Here is a 13,497-nt window from a genome sequence, read left to right on the forward strand (position 1 = left end):
AAGGTGTTAAAAGTCCAATTTTAGATCTCAAAATATTGAAGGATTTTAGCTATACATGTTGAAGATGATAATGATAGAAGTCCAAATAACAAGTACTTATATACATGTCATATTATTTGTTCATATGTTCATTTCTTGTATCTTGTCAAAAAAAAATTATTCATTTCTTGTAAATTAAAATTTTGTTGCTTGTATATATTCAATCTTATGTTTATAATATGTGAGATCCATTTTATTATGCGAGATTCATTATTCACATATTCATATGTTTTTTGTCTTTTCGTTCAAATTTATAATCATTGAAACTGCTAATGCTCATTGTTAAATTCACTTAATGTTTGTATTTTTTCACTTAATGTTCATATAAATTAATGGTTTTATTCACTATTGTGGAATAAAAATTATAATTATTATGTATTACAATTTAGGGCATGCTTGGATTGGGGGTAGTACATTAAGGGGTAATAAAAGTCAAACTGGAAAAAACAAAAGTAATTAGAGGTGTTGTGGTAGAAGACATGGTGTTTACAAATGAAATAAGGTAGTTGTGCCATGAGGATAAGAGAGAGATGGAGGGATTAATAAGGTAGTTGTGGTAGAAGACATGGTGTTTACCCATCCTCCCCTTAGTGTAACTATTACTCCCAAAATGAGGGTATTGATTCCTCTTCTTTCACCTCATACTACTATCACTACATAATTTTTGTACAATCACACCATCACTATCTCCTTCTTCCCTATTTTCACATTCATTTTGCTTAGTTTGACTTTTATTATCCCCTTAAAGTATTACCCCCAATCTAAGCATGCCCTTAAACGAAAAATATACTAAATCAAATTAACGATAGTGCGGAACTAAATCCTAGATTATGAATTGAAAATTCGATGATTAATCAAAAGAAAAAAATTCTTACCTCAAAAGTTGTTTCAATGGTGGAGAGAAAGCTCGGAAGCCACTTTAATGGAGAATTTAGAGTGCGTTTTAATGGAGGAAACTCAAGAATGGAGGGAGCAAGTCAGCAAAATATAGGAAGAACGATTAGATCTTCCTCTGTTCTCAATCTTCTTATTACAAGTACATGTTTAAAATTACACGTTGTCAATGCGTTACTTGAAAAAATAAATGAATAATTAGTTTCACTTTTCTTTTTAGCTAGATAAATTTTCTCTTAAAAAAACTGAGAAAATATTCTTTGAAACCAAACTGAGAAAATGTTACTGTACTATTATTAACAAAAAAAATGATAAAAATGATAAAAATGAATTTAATAACATCCTACATAAGTATTTCTTTAGGGCTGAATAAAATTACCCGAAAAACTGAAAACCCGAAAACTCGTTCCGTTACCGTTCTGAAAATTAGGGTACCCGATCCGATAACCATAACGGTTCGGATACCCGTTCTGATAATTTGTTATCGGGCATGGTTTTTGGGTATCATTTTAAAATTAATGGTCACCCGTTTTGATCCGATAAGCAATTTTTTTTCCTACTTAAATCTATTTTTCAATATTTAAATTCTTACTTTACTTCATAATTACTATATAATGTCAATTATTATAATATTATTAATAATTTGGTCAAGATCATGTGATATTATTGTTAATTAGTGTTAAAAAATCATAATTACAATTTATTAAGTTAAATTATCACTATTGGATACCTAATTGGGTACCTGATAACCGATCCGAAAATCCGGGCACCCAAACTTATCGGTTCGTATAGGTGATCAAAGTTAGCCCGGTCCGATTTTGGGCGGGTTTTGGGCAGAATTTTTTGGCCCAAAATAGGGTCGGGCTTGGCCCGAAATTATATTTTTTTGGGCTGGTTTAGAAATGCGTTTTTAGGCATATTTAGTTGATTTTTTAGGCCCGATCCAAAAATGGCCCGAAAAGCCCACAAGGCCCGACCATTTTGGACGGGGTTGGGCACAAAAATTTCGTCTCGAAACTTGGCCCGACCCGAAAAGTGGGCTTAATTTTTAGCTTTGGCCTGGCTCGAATCCGGCCCGCCCCCAATGATCATCTCTATCGGTTCGTTTTGTAGATATCACTTTTAGTGATATTGGTTATCGGGTTTTCGAACCGTTAGTACTAACGGTACGGGTACCCGTCCCATGCTCACCCCTAATATTTTTCCTTAAAACTTCTTTCGTTATTTTTTTGTTGACACGACTTTTTAGTCTCATTTGTCCATTCATAAATTCGACCATTATTCATAATACGATAAAAAAAAAGATAAATAATGTTAAAGTAAAAACATATCAACTAAAAAAATTAAGGTGGTATGAATTAGTAAGTCTACTTATCTAGTAAAAGTGGTATAAATTAGTAAATCTACTTATCTAGTAAAAGTGGAGTACTCCAAAGAATAGTGTTTGCGTTCGGAGGAATATATTAACAAATAATACTCCCTTCATCCCACTTTATAATTCTTATTTTTCTATTTTGGAGTCCCAAAATGTTGTTCCTATTTTTATTTTAGGAGAGTATGTAAAGATCATTATAACCTTATTTTTTTAAAACTTTGTTCACTTAACTTCCTAAATTACCTTGAATTTTCAACTTGCTTCGTACTGTTTTTCACTTTGTCTATAATTATACTTTTAACTTTTTTTTTTTAATGTTTTCCATCCACGATCTACTTCTATTTCTAAATACCATTAAAATACAAATATGAACTATAAATTGAGACGGAGAGAATAATACAAAGTATTCAAAAGTCAAAACGGATTTCGGGTCAAAATTTGGATGGACTAGATATTGTAAGGAGAACGGCGTCGTATTAACATTTGCCCTCTTCCATCCCAAAAGTTTGCAATTTTGCAGATGTATATTTTATCTTCAGCTTCCTAAAGCTCCACTCGGAAACTCCCCACTTCGAAACTTTTCGAGCAAAGTGAACCGTGTTAAATTATGGCTACCGTTTTGAAACACGGAGAACTGAAGCAGAACCACGTGTCCGGTCGCCGAAAAATAGGCTGGTTTCTGGAAAGCATTGGAAAATATGCAGTCGATTTTTCTGTTAATTTGTCAACAAAAGGAAAAAAAGTGATTTATTTTTCCCAAATTTTAGAATTTTTTGTGATTTAAGTATAAATTGTGTTATTTGTTAGGTTAATTAATAGGTGTAACATTGTTTTCATGAATACTATGATGTAAAATTCTGAAAGAGTATAATCTACTAATTCTTGTGTAGTAATTGTGTTTGGTTTATCAGCAATCTGATCATGATTTTCTGGAAATTTAGTAAGAATTATTGAAATCGATGCTGGAAATTGTAGTCCACAATGCTTAGTAATTAGTACTGGAAGTTTATCTTCCTTGGAGCTCAAGGGAACTCTTGTATAAATATTGACCTTGATTAATGAGAAACGCAAGCCATTGAATCATAATATTATCAGGTTGCAAACTTCCAATTTTTGAGGATCTTAGGTAGTTTAAAACAATTTTTTAGTTTTTTTTTTTGCTGAATCGTAGAATAAAAATTTCTTGCAGCTTTCTATGAAGTAAAGTTTCTTTGATAAAGCTTAAAACTCTTTGAGGGTTCACAATTTTTTATGGTGAGCTTTTCTTTTATTAGTGATCAAGATATTCCAATGGTCTTGTATTTTGATAAATTTTAATGGTATTTATATTTGTGAGTGCACAGTTGATGGAACATAAGATTTTTCTGTTATTACTGGCAACTGGTAAACTAAATTCAAATCTTGTCTTGCTACTGGTTTTAGTATGCATAAGAAAATTTTTAATAAGTGTTGCTACCATCTTTGGCCTGACCTTGTTGTTTCCTTATTGATTGCTCCATAGTATAAATTAATGTGTGTGCGCGTGCGTTTGCATGTGCGTGCTTGTGTGTGGGGCGGCTGCGGGGGAAGAGACAGGAGAGGGAAGGAGGTTGAGAGATAAGAAAACAAGGCAATCCTTTATTTTGTTTACTTGAATTTTATTAGATGGAAGATTCTTTCTTAAAAAAGTAGAAATATATTTTATCGTTTGGAAAATCAAGTTCAAATTCTGTTATTGTACCCCTTAACAAACCAAATAAATTAAAGGAAATTGGAATAAAGTCAAGGTTTTATGGAAAATGATTATCCTCCCAAAGACCCAATCAAACACAGACCTTGTCATCTCTTTATTCCCCTCGTTCCATTTGTTTAGTTATTGTGGTAAGTTGGTAACACTATTCTCATGTTTCGTCTCTGTGACCTTCATTTCATCCCTTTGTGACACTGGGTGTATCCAGGTCTCCTGCAGTTGCATAAAACAGTGAAAGAAGACTTGAAAGACCGAAGCTCCTTGAAAGTGTGCAACAACCAGAAGAATCAGAAGCTTGACAGTGACACTATGTTGAGTTCAGAAAAGGAGAATACCAAGATGGAGAAGATGCCGAAAGAGATGAATGCAATGAAGCTGAAGAATGAGATATCTTCAGATATACTAGAGCCAAGCTCATTTAAAAGGATTCCTGATATGGTCCCGTCTATGAGCTAGACCTTTCGAATCACTCAGTAGTAAGATAGTAAATATTACAGTTTCTTCTGTGTGTTAGATCCGATAGTTTATTGTTATGTCACGATATTGGACAAGATAAAAGGCCTACAGAAGACTAATATTAAATGTATTATGTACGAAGTATATTTTAAAGCCTCAGGATGTGTATTGGCTTCTGGTAATTTGGCATACTAAATAGTTATGGACTTATGGTTGAGTTTTACTATTATACCTTCCAAAATAATCTGTGAGGTCTTTGTTCCTTGTATGTGTACATTTAAATGAAAAAATATGAGTAAGTAGGAATGGAATACATTTTTTTGGGATTGACGTTAAGTTGTAGACCTACAGTTGAAAAGAACACACCCTTAAAAGCGAATAGGTTGCACATATTTGGTGGACAACCACCAAATATGAAATTTTGGTTCCTAACCGATCTCATCTTGCGTGTTGGCTAATGGGTATGACTATTTATCCTATCTTATGTAAGCTAGTGATCCCTTTTTTTTATGACAGATTTGACACCAACTCAATGAAAGGAGTTAAAGAACTCACTGGAAGTGTTTGATTTTCTAAACACTTCTTAACTTACCAACTATTGATTTCACTCGATGCTTTGACACAGTGCCATCTCTTTCACCTCTCTTTCCTGCATGTGAAAGAAGCTACGAAAATGACTGCTTGGTTTGGAGCAACTCGTCAAGCTGCTCAGCTGAATTGCCTCTCCTCCTCTAAACTGGCCGGTGCTCCTCCCTTCATACAACGACGAGGTTTCTCTAGCGGTGGTGGTATTCTTTCTTTTTTTATTTATTCCTCTCTGATCTTTGGCTTATTTTTATAAAATACTAGTAATAATTATGAATATACAGACAAAATTGCCATGCTACCAACTTATTATGATACTAATATGAGTACTTTAGTACGTAGCATCCTAAACCATTGTTAGTTTAATCATTTATGCTGTTATGCATTTATCTGTGTGGTCCTATGATTTGAGATCGAATCTCATCTGCATCTTCGTCCTATTTATCTTCTTACACACCAAGAAAAATAAATCAAAATTAAGCTTCTTTCGCATGTGCTACTTGTAGGAATTCTCAAAAGGTGTACAAATTTAGAATGAGTTTGAATTTGCTTTGGTTTTCCTCTATTCCTTTGATTAAGTCAGGATTCATTTAATTTGATCATACGAGTATCTTTGAAGGGGTGAGGAGTAATTTTGTGAAGTTGTTCATCCAAAAGTTGCTCTACTATTTAAGAATTTTCTCAACTGACCATATGTTGAGTTTAAGACTTGAGATTATTGTCTGGGTTAACGTCCAAGCTAAAAACTCTTTCTAAAATTTCGTTTAGCCATGTATCTTGAGCATTTTGTGAGTTTTTATTGATTAAGATCCAACTTATGTGAATTCTTCATTCACCTCAATTACTGTGCTGATTTCTTGATACTCTCCTTGGTTATGTGTTATGTGTACTTTACCTGGTTTAATATTAAGCTTATTGTTGACAATCTTGGGATATCGTCCAAGGTTTCCCTGGAATCATGTTTAGGTTTGTTTAGGCATATATTCCTGTAGAAGTTTGAGCACTTGTGAGTTATTGGTTGATGTATATTCTGCGGACTTGCTATTTCCCCCAAGTACTCTGTACCCATGTTGATTACTTTATACTATAGTGCACTCCATTGCTTCATTTTTTGCAATAGCATCCAGAATTTTTGGAAGAGTCTTGTAGGAGTTGTAACATGTCAAATAAAGCCTCATTTGAAATTGAAACATTTGTCCAATGAATTTACTTATGTTGCTTACATTGTAGTCATCATGGCCCCCAAAAAGCGAACTTTTGGCAAGACCCTCTAAGCCCATTTGAGATGGAAGGAAGAACAGGTGAGTGTTGTATCATATATATGCTTTAATTTTTTACTTGCTCATATTCCAAATATGATTTGTATTTTGACATTGTTAGTAAGTTGAGTTTTTTTTTTTTTTTTTTTTTTTTTTTTTTTTTTTTTTTTTATTATTATTTTTTTATAGAGAGGTCGTGCGTTACATAGTGATTTTGTGGATATTGAATAGTCAGATCATACAGACTGCTTATAGATAGTCATATGATATATATCATGTGTCCAATATGTATGAACTTTTTTTACATATCTATTCTAACCCTGTAAAATGAGTTTTCGATCTGGTTTTCCAACTGATTTACTTAATAAAAGAGCGAAGGAATGCTTGTTTGTGTTATTACTCTTTCAAAAGCCGCATTTGATAAACTGGCAGAGGTGAAAGTTTTCTTCAAAGACTAGCTATCACAGTCAGAGCTGATGTTCTTCGTATAAGTCCTGTTAGCTGCACACCTAAGTAAATTGGGTTCCTCCTCTCAAATAAAATGAATATGAAGTAAGTAGGATTGGATTCTTGGAACTTGGAAGGGAAATGGGATGGCAAAGTCTTAGTTGAATACATTAACTTATTTGGAGATCAGGTTGACTAAATCAATTGTGAAGTGTCATTTTAGGAGCACTTTTTTTCTATGTTAGTGCTAGATGGTCTTGCCCGAACTTGCTCTTGAGTCTTGACCAATTAGCAAGTGTTTGGTTCTCTAGTTGTTGATGAAATATTATACTACGTATTATTGTTCTGTTTATTCAGTAACCTTTGATTTGGGATTCACTGATTTTTTTACCGAGAATAATTATGAGTATACTTTGTCTTATGAGATATGAACGGGTAGTTTCTTTATAGTCGTCTGTTAAAAATTTTCGATGGAGTTAGTTCCTTAATGGGGGTTGGTTTCCTTAAATTGGTGAATGAAGCCTATTTTCTTTTGCTCTCTGATTGTTGGTTAGGTTAATACAAGTATGTCTTATTGTTAGTTTTGTCATGTAAAGATTTTTCTTCCATCCAATGACACTCGGTCTAGATACAATACTCTTCTACTCTCCCTCCTCACAGTTAGACAAAATTGAACTTTTAAAATTTCATCCTCACTTGTCTATCCTTTATTTGTCTTTTGCAGAACGTTGCGGATTCACCTAAGTGAGACATTGACGTATATTGAACATATTAAAATTCAGGCAGTCAGATTGGGTGTAATTAACAGAAGTTAGTGTTGTACCATCTTTGTTTCCATTGTTTGGGCTTTCACTTGCGTATCATGTTATGTGCATCATACATTATATATTAAGGACATGACACCATCTTTTTAGAAGGGTTTGTGTGTTAATGTGTTATGAATATATTTTCTTCAGCAAATCCATGGAAAATTGTGGAAAATTGGAAATTATCACATTTGGAGAGAGTTGGAGAGAGTCGTATATATTTTTCTATGATAAGTTATGTCCTTCTACAAATGTAAAGATTACAGCATGACTAGACTACATCTGCATATTCAGGTCAATATATAAGTTAGGAAAAATTGCAGGCGAAACTTAGCATAGATGATTGATCACTCTATTTTATATATATTTTATTCTCCGTCTCACGGTCATATCTGTGCTTATTTGAGCTCTACGGAGCTATTTTTATTACTAATATACGTTTTCTAGTGTTTTTGTAGAGTTGGTATTATTTTGTAGGAATTTGTAGAATTATGGTAATTCCCAAGCTTATTGAGCCACTACAAAGATATTGGAGTTGGATCGTATTTTATGACCGGATATTTTAGCCCAAGGCCGAGTTAGAGAAATTTAATTCGGTGATTAATGGCTCAGTTAAAGAAAAGAGGTTCAAAGTTACCGCAAGAATTACGGACCAAGCTAATTGAAGGCTAATTGTAATTCCCTGAAAAGAAGCCTAGCTTGCTGCCAAATTAACGAGCCTGTTTGGGTGGCCCAGTTCCCGATCGGGCGAGTATGCCGCAAGTGCAGTTTAAGTTTGTGGAATTGTTTGTTATTAGTGGAGCTTTTGTTGCTGCTATTGGTCTGCCGGGCTTGATGCAAACAAAGCCCAGCTTGTTTTAAGGTAGTACGTAGGCCTTGGAAGAGTTAATTTCTTAGTTTTAGACTTTTAGTTGTGTCAGGATTTTCTTTTCTTAGTTTATCTTAGTTAGTAGTAGTTTTAGTTTAAGTGGGATTTGCCATCCTTACTTTTCCTTATAAAAGGATGTAGTAGTTTTTACGATGGGGTACTCAGTAGTTAGTTTTCTTAGTTTTGTTCTTCTTATTAATTTAGTTTATACTTTAGTTTTATTTAGTTTTATTTTGGCTCTTTTATTTGTTTACCTATACTTTATACAATTCTTCTCTTTATCTTAATTCTTGCTTTAACTATGCTTTATTTAATTGTTTTGATAAGTTTAGTTTTTATTATGTGTGAGTAGTTTTATTTCTAGGGTTTGTGGGGATCCATAAATAATATGAAGGGGTAATTTATTGTTGTTGATTATCAATCACTAGTAGAATAAATGTGATGGGAAGCCATAATAGGCAAGCGGTTTACAAAATCCGCTTCCCATTTAATTAATAAAAAAAAAAAGAGGGAAGTGAAATGGCAAGCGGTTTTGGCGCGAACCGCTTGCCTTTTAACTAATGGCCAGCGGTTTGGACTTGAACCGCTTACCATTAGTTAAATTGGCAAGCGGTTCAAGGCCGAACCGCTTGCCATTTTTAAAAAAAAAAAAAAGCGGGATTACAATTCACAAACCCTAATCCCATCATATCCTCTCACGGCCTCTCTCCCCTTTCACCCCTATTATTCTAACTCACTTCTCAGTTCGCTCTCTCTCCTCTCATTCACTCCCTCACTTCTCTCTCCTCTCACACCTCCATTGTCACGCCATCTTCTCATCTCTCCTTTCTCCATCTCCTTCTTTTCTCTCTCTCATCTCTTTCTTTCCTTTCTCAGTGAAATCCAGTGGTAGTCCGGTGGATTTTCGACCCAATTTGAGCATGGATTTTCGACCCAATTCGAGCATGGATTTTTGAACCATTCATGTGGGTTAAACGGTGGTAGTCCGGTGGTGGTGCGTGTGGGTTTTTATGGTCGAATTCGACAATAAAAACTCTAGATCTAGAGTTTTTATGGTCGAATTTGACCCATTAAGCCCAAATTTAAAGCCAATTTCGATTTTTTTTGTTGGTATTCAAGGTATTTCCTTTTTTTTTTATCTTTTTTTTTGTTTTTTCAGTTTTTTTTTTTTAAATTTTATTGTGATGGGTGGTTGAATTGGCTTGTTTAGGTCGATTTGTTATTGGTGGGGGTCGTGGAGGACAATGGTGTTGGCAGGTGTTCTCGTGTTGGTGGGGGTTGTTGTGGGTGGACGGGTGATGGTGGGTTGTGGTGCTGGCCGCTTTTCTGGTGTTGGTGGGGTTGTGGTGGATGGTGGTGTTGGCAAGTGTTCTCGTGTTGGTGGGGGTTGTTGTGGGTGGACGGGTGATGGTGGGTTGTGGTGCTGGCCGCTTTTCTGGTGTTGGTGGGGGTCGTGGTGGGTAAGTGGCTGGGGGTCGTGGTGCTGGTGGTGGTGGCTGGTGGTTGGTGGTGTAGGGTGGTGGCTAGTGGTGTGGTGGTTGGCGGCTGGTGGTGTGGGGTGGTTAATTTATTGTTGAAAATCAGAAATTGTAATTTTTTTTTGTTAATTTATTTTTTTTGCTGTTTAAAATCAGAAATTGTAATATTACAACAATTAATTAATAAAAATATTAATGTTTTTATATATTTTTTGATTATGTATCAATTTAAGTGAAAAAAACCAATTTTTATTTTTTATTTTTAATACCCCTAATGGGCAGCGGTTTGGCGCCAAAACCGCTGCCCTTTCACTACAATTGGCAAGCGATTCCGAACCGCTTGCCATTTTAAAGACCAATTGGCAAGCCCCCTAAAGGCATACGGTTCAGAACCGCTTCCCATTAGGGGGTTTGAACCGCTTGCCATTACTTATTTTCTACTAGTGAATGCTAGATTAATTTCCTATTGATTGATTTAATGCTCTGTGACTAGATTTACGCAGATCTTTTATGCATGAGTTTAACAATATTGATTCGAGATTCGACAGATGAGAATTGATGTTTAGGTCTAGTTTCAATATGCAGGTTAATTTATAAATGGTTAAGTCGAGATTCGAGAGATGAGATTTAATATCGATTGTGGGAAATAGATTCAAGCGTTAACCCCTAGCTTGAACCCCACTGTGATCATACACTAAAGTACGGTGGCGTCCAAAAGGGAAGAAGATAGAGCAAAAGAGTCGCCAACAAGTTTTAGGAACTTGTAAACCGTTCATAGGATGAAGGTTACACTCCTTAACGATCCAAGAGATCGTCAAATCCATAAGGTCTAGAACCAAATAAGGGCTCGGGGATGAAGGTACAAATCCAACCTAAAAGAGATTGAACCTGCTCTAATAATAGGCCTCTACTTTATTCTGATCGTATTCATGTGCGCTTTCTAATTAACATGAAATCAATAGGATTAACCCTAAATTGTTTATCTATGTTGGTTGAATATTAATGCACACATAAATATATTATTAGCGATCACTTGAATTATAATCACATTAACCCTAAACAAGATTATTAATTATCTCATTAAGCGTGATTACAAGTACAAATTCCCTTTAAACATGCATAAATGCGTGATCAAGCAAAAAAAATAAATATCAAGAAACATAATAAATAATCAATATCATGACAATAAAATTATAATCATCTTAAATAAAATAATCATCATCAAAATAATAATAATAATATTCATAATCATCATAAATTATAACTGAAATAATCATGATAATAATAATCATCATCAAAATAATAATATTCATAATAACAATTATAATCATAATCATGTTCATGTTAATATTCAAGCATAATAACTGCAAGATCCTAGACATGATACTAACAAGATTAATAACAAACCCTAGCATGTCACTAAGCAATAAAAATCAAATCTTTAACCCTAACATGATACTAATAATCATAAATATTAGGAAGAAAATAGGAAGCATCATAACAATCATATTTAATATTAAAGTTACCCTAGACATGATACTAGGAATATCATAATAACAATTTAAACATGATTTCTACATCATAATATCAATAAATCAATTAAAGTACTTACTTTGATGCCTCGTACCTCTTTCTAATAACAAAATACACACGTTAGTAACTTCAAGGAAAACAATAAACAACAATTAAATTAAATAATTGAAAGAGAGATTTGGGACCAAACCCTCAGAAATTAAACCTTTCACGTCTAGGGCGAAGGTAACTTCGAATATGGCTAGGTGTTTCTAAGTCTTGCGAATGCGGAATTTTGTATTTGAGAAAAGGCTAGTTTAGAAAAGAGAGAGAGAGAGAATAATCAAGAAAATCTTGATGAGAGTTGGTGAATGAAAACGGAGTTTTTAATACGTTATTTATAGAGAAAATCAGCCAAAAAGATAAAATTAACAAAACAGAGCATTGGCGCAACTGAAACAGAGCTGGCGCAAACCCTGGCTAACTGGCGCAAGGCACCAACACTGGCGCCAGGCGCCAATGGCTAGCGCCTGGTTCCAGGCGCCAAAGCCTGGGGTCAGGCGCCAAGCCTGACTTTAACGCGTTTTCGAAAATCAGATAAGTTTGCCGTACTGGAGGATAAAATCATATAATTCCCTCGAAAATGCTATTTGATTTTGATTAAAACTCTGAAAAGTCAACAAAAGTCAATTTATCAATGCTAATTGAATTAGGAATGAAAAGAACCTTCTAGAAGATTTTAGAAGACTAAAACCATTTCTAATTGCATTAGGAATGATAAATCATATTAGGCCCTCCTCTAGATTATTGGACCGTATATAAGGCACAAACCGGGCCCAGTTTAGTAAATTGGCCATAACTTCCTCAATATTCATCGGAATTGGGCTTATAATATATCGTTGGAAAGGTCTTTTCAAATCCCATCCAACTACACCATTATTGGACCCATATCATGGACCAACCAAACTGGATTGACTGTTTTCTTAAAATAAGTTTTCAAAAACAGAGAGAAGAAAAGGAATTAAAACTATTCGCCACACTAAACTTTCCACACTTTCACTTCATTCGATTATGATTCGACGTGAAAGGTACTCATCACTGGGTTTGGTTTTGGGGAGACACACATGGGTGTCTACATCGATAAATTAATTGTGTGATTGTAATACGTAGCGAAAGCCCTTTATGATCTGATTAATGTATACATTGATGATTGATTATTATGTTTTACCCTGGAATATTGTTTAATGGTGAACCTATACCTTAGATCCTTTTTATATATTGTTTTCTCCTTATTCTCATTCTTCGTAGTTTAGTTTCATATTCAACTTATATTGGTTACTTCATAATCTAGATTATATTAGTTAATTAGGAATAGAAAGACTCGTTTCCCTGTGGAGTTCGACCCTACTAATCAAATAAATAAAGCAAAGCATAATCAAAGAAGCAAGTAATATAGCTGAAATTAAAAGAGAAGAAATTGTTACCAAAAGTAATCTGGATTAATGGAAGTAATTAAGAACAAAAGTTGAGAGAAAATTTAAGAGAGAGAAAATATCCTAAGTAGAGAGAGAAAGTCTAAAAAAGAAGGTAAAACCAAAATTACGTACATAATTCGTACTTAAGCATTCTTTTAAACAAAAATTAAAACTAAACTAATCAGGTCTGAGAAAAACACGCGCCCGATCGGGCGAAGGGCCACCCGATCAGGCCCGCCTTTTTTGCTTTGCCCGCTGCTGGTGTGCCGCGCCCGATCGAGCTTATGCTCACCTGATCGGGCGCGCCTCTCCCTTGAGGATCCTTATGCGCGCAGCCGCCCGATCGGGCGTATGCTTGCCCGATCGGGCCCGGTCTTCTTCTTCGAGGCTCGGATTTCGATTGGGCTCAATTCCTCGGCCCAATCTAAGTTTTCTCATCGGGTCTTGATTAAACGATCCAATAGCCTCGGTATCTCATACCGAGCCCTTAATCATCGGCTCTCACCGATCCTGGGCTTCAAAAGTGGCCGTGTCCTTCTAGCTTCCGTAGTTGATCCATAAAATCCGGGAAAAT

At 34.7% G+C, this 13,497-nt stretch overlaps 1 long non-coding RNA gene across 2 annotated transcripts; it reads left to right on the top strand.

Moving 5' to 3' along the window:
* The first annotated feature begins 4,976 nt into the window (after positions 1–4,976).
* On the top strand, positions 4,977–7,964 carry LOC110730857. Of its 2 annotated transcripts, none has more exons than XR_002513160.1 (3): positions 4,977–5,281; positions 6,309–6,379; positions 7,509–7,964. It is a non-coding gene; the product is annotated as an uncharacterized LOC110730857 (long non-coding RNA). The 2 variants fall into 2 exon arrangements; XR_002513159.1 differs by having other exon boundaries at positions 4,985–5,278.
* The last annotated feature ends 5,533 nt before the right edge of the window (positions 7,965–13,497 follow it).

This window comes from Chenopodium quinoa, unplaced genomic scaffold (genome assembly GCF_001683475.1).
Source record: "Chenopodium quinoa cultivar QQ74 unplaced genomic scaffold, ASM168347v1, whole genome shotgun sequence".
NCBI classification, from domain to species: Eukaryota; Viridiplantae; Streptophyta; class Magnoliopsida; order Caryophyllales; family Amaranthaceae; genus Chenopodium; species Chenopodium quinoa.